This window comes from Tachypleus tridentatus, chromosome 6 (assembly GCF_004210375.1).
Source record: "Tachypleus tridentatus isolate NWPU-2018 chromosome 6, ASM421037v1, whole genome shotgun sequence".
NCBI lineage: Eukaryota > Metazoa > Arthropoda > Merostomata > Xiphosura > Limulidae > Tachypleus > Tachypleus tridentatus.
In genome coordinates this window covers 124,317,508-124,325,139 of record NC_134830.1, presented here as the reverse complement: position 1 = coordinate 124,325,139, position 7,632 = coordinate 124,317,508, and the positions used below count along the sequence as shown (strand labels likewise).

At 33.9% G+C, this 7,632-nt stretch overlaps 1 pseudogene; it reads right to left on the bottom strand.

Moving 5' to 3' along the window:
• Positions 1-344: 344 nt before the first annotated feature.
• LOC143251714 (beta carbonic anhydrase 1 pseudogene) lies at positions 345-3,607 on the bottom strand (annotated as a pseudogene).
• Between the last annotated feature and the right edge of the window lie 4,025 nt (positions 3,608-7,632).

Genomic DNA, 7,632 nt, shown 5'->3' with positions numbered 1-7,632 from the left:
TAAATTTAGAGGCAGAACTAAGATGCTCATCGAGCGTAGATATTAAGCCTATTTCACGAAACTTGTTGATGAAAACCCCCACCAATTTTCACATTGAAGGTTAATTGAAATTCAATAATTTTGATTAAACTAACATATTTTATTTTTTTTAATAGTGTGATGACCACATACCGTGTAGATATACTAGATATCTGTACCCTACAGTTATAATGATAACCACATACTATGTAGATACAATAGTAATGTATACACTACATTTTATAATGATGACCACTTACTGTGTAGATATACTAGCAATGTATACCATACAGTTATAATCATGATATAACATGTTCATATAATAATCATTTGAATACCTTACGATCAGAATGACCGCATATCACAACGTGTCTAACATTAGTCAAGACACAGGCTAGTTCCATTGCTGCAGGTTCACTGCTGAAGTAGTTTTTTGATTGATGACTGGAACTGGGAACCAGATTTCCTGCATTTCGAACAACAAACATGTCTCCGACCTCTGTTTGTGTGAACTGAGAAGGTGATATTCGACTGTCCATACAGGTGACAAATATTGCTGAAGGCTGAAAAAGATATATAATAATTTTAATGAAATGTAGCAATACTTTGTAGTATTATATGGTTGTAGTATACAAAATACACATATGTACAGTATTTAAGATAAGCTGGTGAAGAGGTCAGTTAATTACAAATACAACCATTCCATAATTAGAAGTATAACTGTATCAACCATTTTAAAACTTAGTGGGTGTTACATCATGTATTTTAAAACTGGGTGGGTAGCATATCATATATTTTAGAATTGAGTGGGTGCTGAATTAATATCTTAAAACTGGGTGGATGCTACAGCTAGAATTTTAAAAATGAGTAGGTGCTATATTATCATTTTAAAACTTGGTGGGAAGATAGTAACCACAAATATGTTGTTAAAAACATTTTATTTTTATAAAAAGTTATGCAATATTGCTAGTGAATGTAAAAGTAATTACATATAACTGACTGATAATAACATCTTAATGCTGTATATTGAAAGAAAATTGTGCAGTGGAAGTAACGCTACCCACAATGTATTATATATAGAGAACCAGGAAACTCTTCACCAGTATATATATCACTAACCATATATAACTTGTTGATAACTTATTATTATTCTGAATAATAGTACAGAATAGACAAATTGCAAATTTCTAATAATAGTACAATCCTGAATAATAATACAGGATGGAAAATGAAGGCTTTTCTAACTCCATATTTCATGTCATGTGATCTTCCACGTGGTTGGCAAGGGCGTAAAGAAACATGCACACAGTTTTATAAATTTAATCTTCACTGGTAATAAAATAAGTGTGCTGTAATGTTAATTATATGAGCTATTTACACAAACTGGTTAGTTACGGACTGGTAATCTGCCAATTCCCCTCACGTTCAATAGAAATGCTTCTACTTTAAGCTTCAAATATGCCAAAGCCTACATGCTGCTTTATTACATGGCTCTAAAACAGGTTACAGAGTGCTATAAGTACACGGTTTAGCCCACACTTGCTTGACTCGCAATGACTAGAGTGAGTGATAATCTCTATGAAAGCAAGGTGGCCAAGATTCCTCTCAAGTAAGTGATATCGGCAGATTTCCCTGCCTTATAGATTAAAATTTAATAAATGTCCTGAATAGGTATTATATGGTGTGGAAAAGCACCTGAACATATATAATAGTACAGGTACAATTATTTCAGATCTATAATACCCATACTTAACTCAGAACCAATATACTGATGTCACAGCTAAATGGTATAGTCATCCATTCCTAATCTAGAACTAGTATAAGAATATCACAGCTCAGTGACACAACCATCCATTCCTCACTCTGAGCCACTATAGACATGTCACAGCTAGGTAACATATTCATCTAATCTTAGACCAGAAACATGGGTTTTTTCTGAGTAATAGGTGACAATATCTTAAATGTGTGTAGGTACTACAACAACATTCATTTATAGTTCCAATCACTATGATGAGCATGAAACCCACTGAGTTTTGTCCAAACTTAATACCGTACTAATTTAGAGGCCAGATGACTGAAGAGGTAAAATGATCACAAGTTAAACAGTCCTACCTTGTGGTCTGGGTATGAAGAAACAGCACGTGGAAGAAAGGGTAATATTTTTTAATGATCTCGGCTACAGTCATAAGCCATCAAACACACCAAGTACATAAGAAGGCTAGATTCTCTCAGATGGCATCGTAAAGTGTTTGGTGGTCCTAGTAAGAAGAATACCGACACACCTAGATTGTGATGATTTCTCATTAATCAAGTCCTAAAGTATGTAAAAGCATTACCACACCTATGGCCAAATGAAAACTGAACTCATCCAAGGTTTTCGATTGTTAATCACCATCTGTATCTTTTATGCCTAAGCTCATCAAATCCTCTAGTGAGAATATTAAAGATCACCTAGAAAATATAGATGTATATTTTCTAGATACATGTTGTATGTGTTCTTTACTGGGTTTCTTGGTGGTTGACGAGCTAGTATTTAGGCTAATTTCATGACGTTCACATTTTCCCTATTAAATGCTAATTTTTTTTTCCCTTTTCTTATTTTCATCTTTCGAAGCTCTACTCAAATGAGTGGTTGAATCTAACAACGCAAAATGCATATTTTTTCTTTATGATCATTGGCCTTACGATTTTGGTCAGCAGTGTATGTATATATAGATAGATAGATATAGATATACAGACGTTATATATACATATGTAACCAAGAAATATACACGTTTATACCTGTGAATGTCTTGTGTGTATATATTTATGTATATATAGTTAGATATAGATATATAGTCATTATATATACATATATAAGTGATAAATATATATGTTTATACCTGTGAATATGTCTTATATATAGAGAGGTAGATATAGATATATAGACATTATATATATAACATGTCTTATATAAAGTGAGATAGATATAGATATATACACAATTATATATATATAACCGATACACATACAAGTTTACACCTGCTAATATGTTTTAATATAAATACACTACATGGTGAAAAGTATGTGGACACCACTTCTAATTATGGGTTCGGATATTTCAGCCACACCCAGTGCTAACAGGTGCATAAAATCAAACATACAGCCATGCAATCTCAATAAACAAACATTAGCAGAAGAATGTGTTGTACTGAAGAGCTATGTGACTTTCAACGTGGGAGTCATAGGATGCCACCTTTCCAACAAGTCAGTTCGTCAAATATCTGCCTTGCTAGAGCTGTTCCGGTCAACTGTAAGTGCTGTTATTGTGAAGTTGAAAGGTCTAGGAGCAACAACAGCTCAGCCACGAAGCGGTAGACCACAGAAGCTCACGGAACGGGACCGCCGACTGCTGCGCAAAAATCGTCTGTCCACAGTTGCAACACTCACCGAGTACCAAACTGCCTCTGGAAGTAACATAAGCACAAGAACTGTTCGTTAGAAGCTTCATGAAATGGGTTTCTATGGCCAAGCAGCTACACACAAGCCTAAGATCATCATTCGGTGCAATGCCAAGCGCCGAATGGATTGGTGTAAAGCACGCCGCCATTGGACTCTAGTGTAGTAGAAACGCGTTCTTTGGAGTAATGAATTACGCTTCACTATCTGACAGTCTGACGGATGAATCTGGGTTTGACGGATGCCAGACGAACGCTACCTGCCTGAATGCATAGTGCCAACTGTAAAATTTTGTGAGGGAGGAATAATGGTCTGGTGCTGTTTCTCATGGTTTGTGTTAGGCTCTTTAGTTCCAGTAAAGAGAGGTCTTAATGCTACAGCATGCAATGACATTCTAGAGAATTGTGTGCTTCCAACTTTGTGGCAACAGTTTGGGCAAGGCCCTTTTACGTTTCAGCATGACATTGTCCCCGTGCACAAAGCAAGGTCCATAAAGAAATGGTTTGCCGAGGTTACTGTAGAAGAACTTGACTGACCTGCACAAAGTTCTGACTGCAACCCTATCGAACACTCTTGGGATGAACTGGAACGTCGACTGCGAACCAGGCCTTCTCGTCCGACCTCACTAATGCGTGTGTGTTTGTGTGTTTTTGGTATAGCAAAGCCACAAAGGGCTATCTGCTCAGCCCATCGAGGGGAATCGAACCCCTGATTTTAGCGTTGTAAATCCGGAGACATACCGCTGTACTAGCGGGGGGCCTCACTAATGCTCTTGTGGCTGAATAAGAGCGAGTCTCCGCAGCTGTGTTCCAAAATCTAGTGAAAAACCTTCCCATAAGAGTGGAAGCTGTTATAATAGCAGAGGGAGGACCAACTTCATATTCATGCCCATGGTTTTGGAATGAGATGTTCAACAAGCACATACGGGTGTCGGGTGTCCACATACTTTTGGTCATATAGTAGTATATATTTTAGTGAAAATTAATACATTTTAATCACAAGGAAGAACTGCGTAAAAAAACTGCAAATCCAAACCTCTGACTAATTATATTAGTTCGTAATAACTTAAAATAAGAAGCTGAAACAAAAGGATTTAAAACAAAAAAACGATGAAATAATCGTGAAGATCCCAGGGTACAAACTATAATGTGGGATAAAAAATGTACTTTAGGTTTTGGAGGTGACTGTGGAAGCAGGTTTGCATCTTTACTATTATAAAAATATATTTATTGAAAACTAGACAAATCCATATGTTTTTAATCCTTACTTACAGATATATAGATGATTTAATTCGTATAAATAATCCTGAAATAAATAATGTTGTCAACACTATTTATTCAGCAGAATTCAGTATCTAATACAGATACACATTATTTAGATTTAGAAATTAAAATAATTGATAATGACATCAATGTAAATATTTTTGACAAAAGAAAAAAAATTTTTCATTCAATTTATGGTTTACCCTATTTTAATAGTAATGTACCATACCATTCTGTTATAAATGTTATATGTTCCCAAGTATTTATTTTTTGTAAAATTTGTAATAAATTAGAATATTCTATCAGTAATGTTGAAATAGTGATACAAAAATGAATAGTTTATGGATTTAATAAAGGAACTATAAATAAAATTATTAAATTATTCTGTAATAAATATAATGAAATAAAAATTCGACAAATTTTACTTACAATTTCTAATAATTATTTTTAGTTATGAATAAGGCCGTACTTTATTCGGATGTACATCTTGCCGCATATAAAGGCTTGTTTTGAACATAATAGTCATATTAGGTGTTGTGAACAGGAAGTGGTTGGGAATTATATTAATGTGTTTGAATAGGACTTTCATACTGGTATAATCCGTTTGCTGTGCTGTTAGTTATGCCTTTCTACCATATTGGGGGCTGGAATGCTAATTTTTTCAACTTACTTACCGCAAAATGGTAGTACTTTCTTTTCTTGTTTTTATTTTATTTTATTTTTTTGCTTCATTACTTGGGAGAGTAACCATCTTCTCACAACTGTTTGCAGGCAGTGAAGGATGAAATAGATGCGGAACGTTGCGAGCTTGAACTTTCCTAATTTCAATTTCTAAATCTATTGCTACACTTTTTTATTTCATATGTGAGACCCGGTGAACTGAGGTTAAGACTAATAGACGCTGTATCCCCATCCTAATGTGGGTCCTACTTTCTTTGCCACCTCCAGAACCTAAGGTACATTTTATAATCTCTCATTATAGCTTGTACCCTTGCATATTTTCAGTTAGTACAGCGTGTCTGTTTATTTTTGGTTTGGCTTGTTCATAAATTATAACAAATTAATACATATGTGTATACACACAATATTCTTTATTGTGTTTATTATAAATTGTGAGTAGGGAAAAATTAATGTCTAGTCAAATTCAATTTTCTTAAAAAGCTGTATATTAATTAAGTAAATACTGATATATCAATTGAACTACCCTTATAATACACACGACTATGCTTTATTACTAAGCGCATTTCTGATAAATCCTACGTACAGCTAAAATATCTATTAAGTTGTATCTGCTTATGATTTCTGTTAAAATTATGTAATTTATGACTGCTTTGATTTTATACATGCATATATGTATGAAACATTCGAGTGAGATTTAGAAATTACACTTTCTGAATTTGTAGCTTGTAGTGCTAGTTGAAGAGTATATGTTATTTGCAAATCAAACTCTATTTTAAATATGTTCCAACTTTTAGCCTCGCATCCCTTCGGGATAACAGGTGTATAAATACGGACTTATAAATTCACACAACCAATAGTCACTCGGTTGGAAATAGAAAAACGTGAAACAATAAAATTACGTGTCAATTTATTTTCTAAGGAGTGACGACTTTCGAAATCGCGCCACCACTCGGAAAAATATGTAAATGAAAAAAACCCAAAAGAAGCTTGTTTGTTATATGTAATTCATTAGCATTATTTATTTATCATTATAACTTTTTTTACTTTTAGACATCAGGCTATAATTCTTCGTAACATACGAGCGCCACGTCGGCTTTTCCATCATAGTCTGGAAACGGGTACAACAGAAAATTCTAAGGAATTTGTTATTATAGACATATTTTAAACTTTTAAATATGTTTAAAATCTCAATTTACAGTAATGTGTATGTATATTTCAATATTTATATGTATTTATTAAGCTCTAGAAGATCACATCGCCATGTGCGGTCTATCGGTTAAGGCACTCGACTTGCAATCTGAGAATTGCGAATTCCGTCACCCAACATGCTTGCTTATTCTACCGTGGGCGCTTTATAAGGTATTTCGAGAATTGCAGTTAATTAGCTACTTCCCTTCTAGTCTGTCACTACTAAATTATGAACGACTAAGGCAAATAACCTTCTTACAGGTTTGCATGATATTTGAAACAAACCACCCACATCTTTCAGGTATACATATATAATATATTTGAATATGGTAATCGTGATTTCTTTTTCACGGGATTTACTATTTAAAGTGTTTAGGTGCGTAAGTTGTCTTGTGGAAAATTTATTATTGAAGCTTTGGCATACGTTTCACTGAACAAATTTAAAATAATGTTGTGCATGTCGTTACTGGGTACTTTAAAATAATCCAATATCTAGTAAACGCTAGCACATTTATTTTATTTCTTTCTTAACGTTTTTAAAAGGTTGAGCATTGTGGAATTTGTGCACCACGTTTACAAATGACAATGAGTTTACTACATTAATGTGAAGAATTAATTCATTTATATCATTTTAGGTGGAAACAAAACCACACTGATTGGCTCACTCTACCATCTCGAAACAACTCTGTTATCCTAAAGTTATGTTTAACCTATCCTCAAATATGCTAGAAAATCTGATGTCAAATTCCCTAGAACGTTCTAGATGTATTTGATCTTAACTTAGTCATTATGATCCCCATCTCTCTTTCTCTCTTTAATACTTACAAATAACGCTTATGATTTCCCCATATTGTGGATTGTGAAGTCCGATAAATAGCCCTAATACAATAATTAAATAAACAAAACTCTAAACTGTCCATTTCACGAAATGTTTGATGGTTTACTCTTTCGAAGATCATGGTATGTAAGAGACCCAACGATGTTTCATCTTTTGTTACTGATTGCCTTGTGCTTGAGTGAGTCCATTTACAGCTCCATTCTTAAA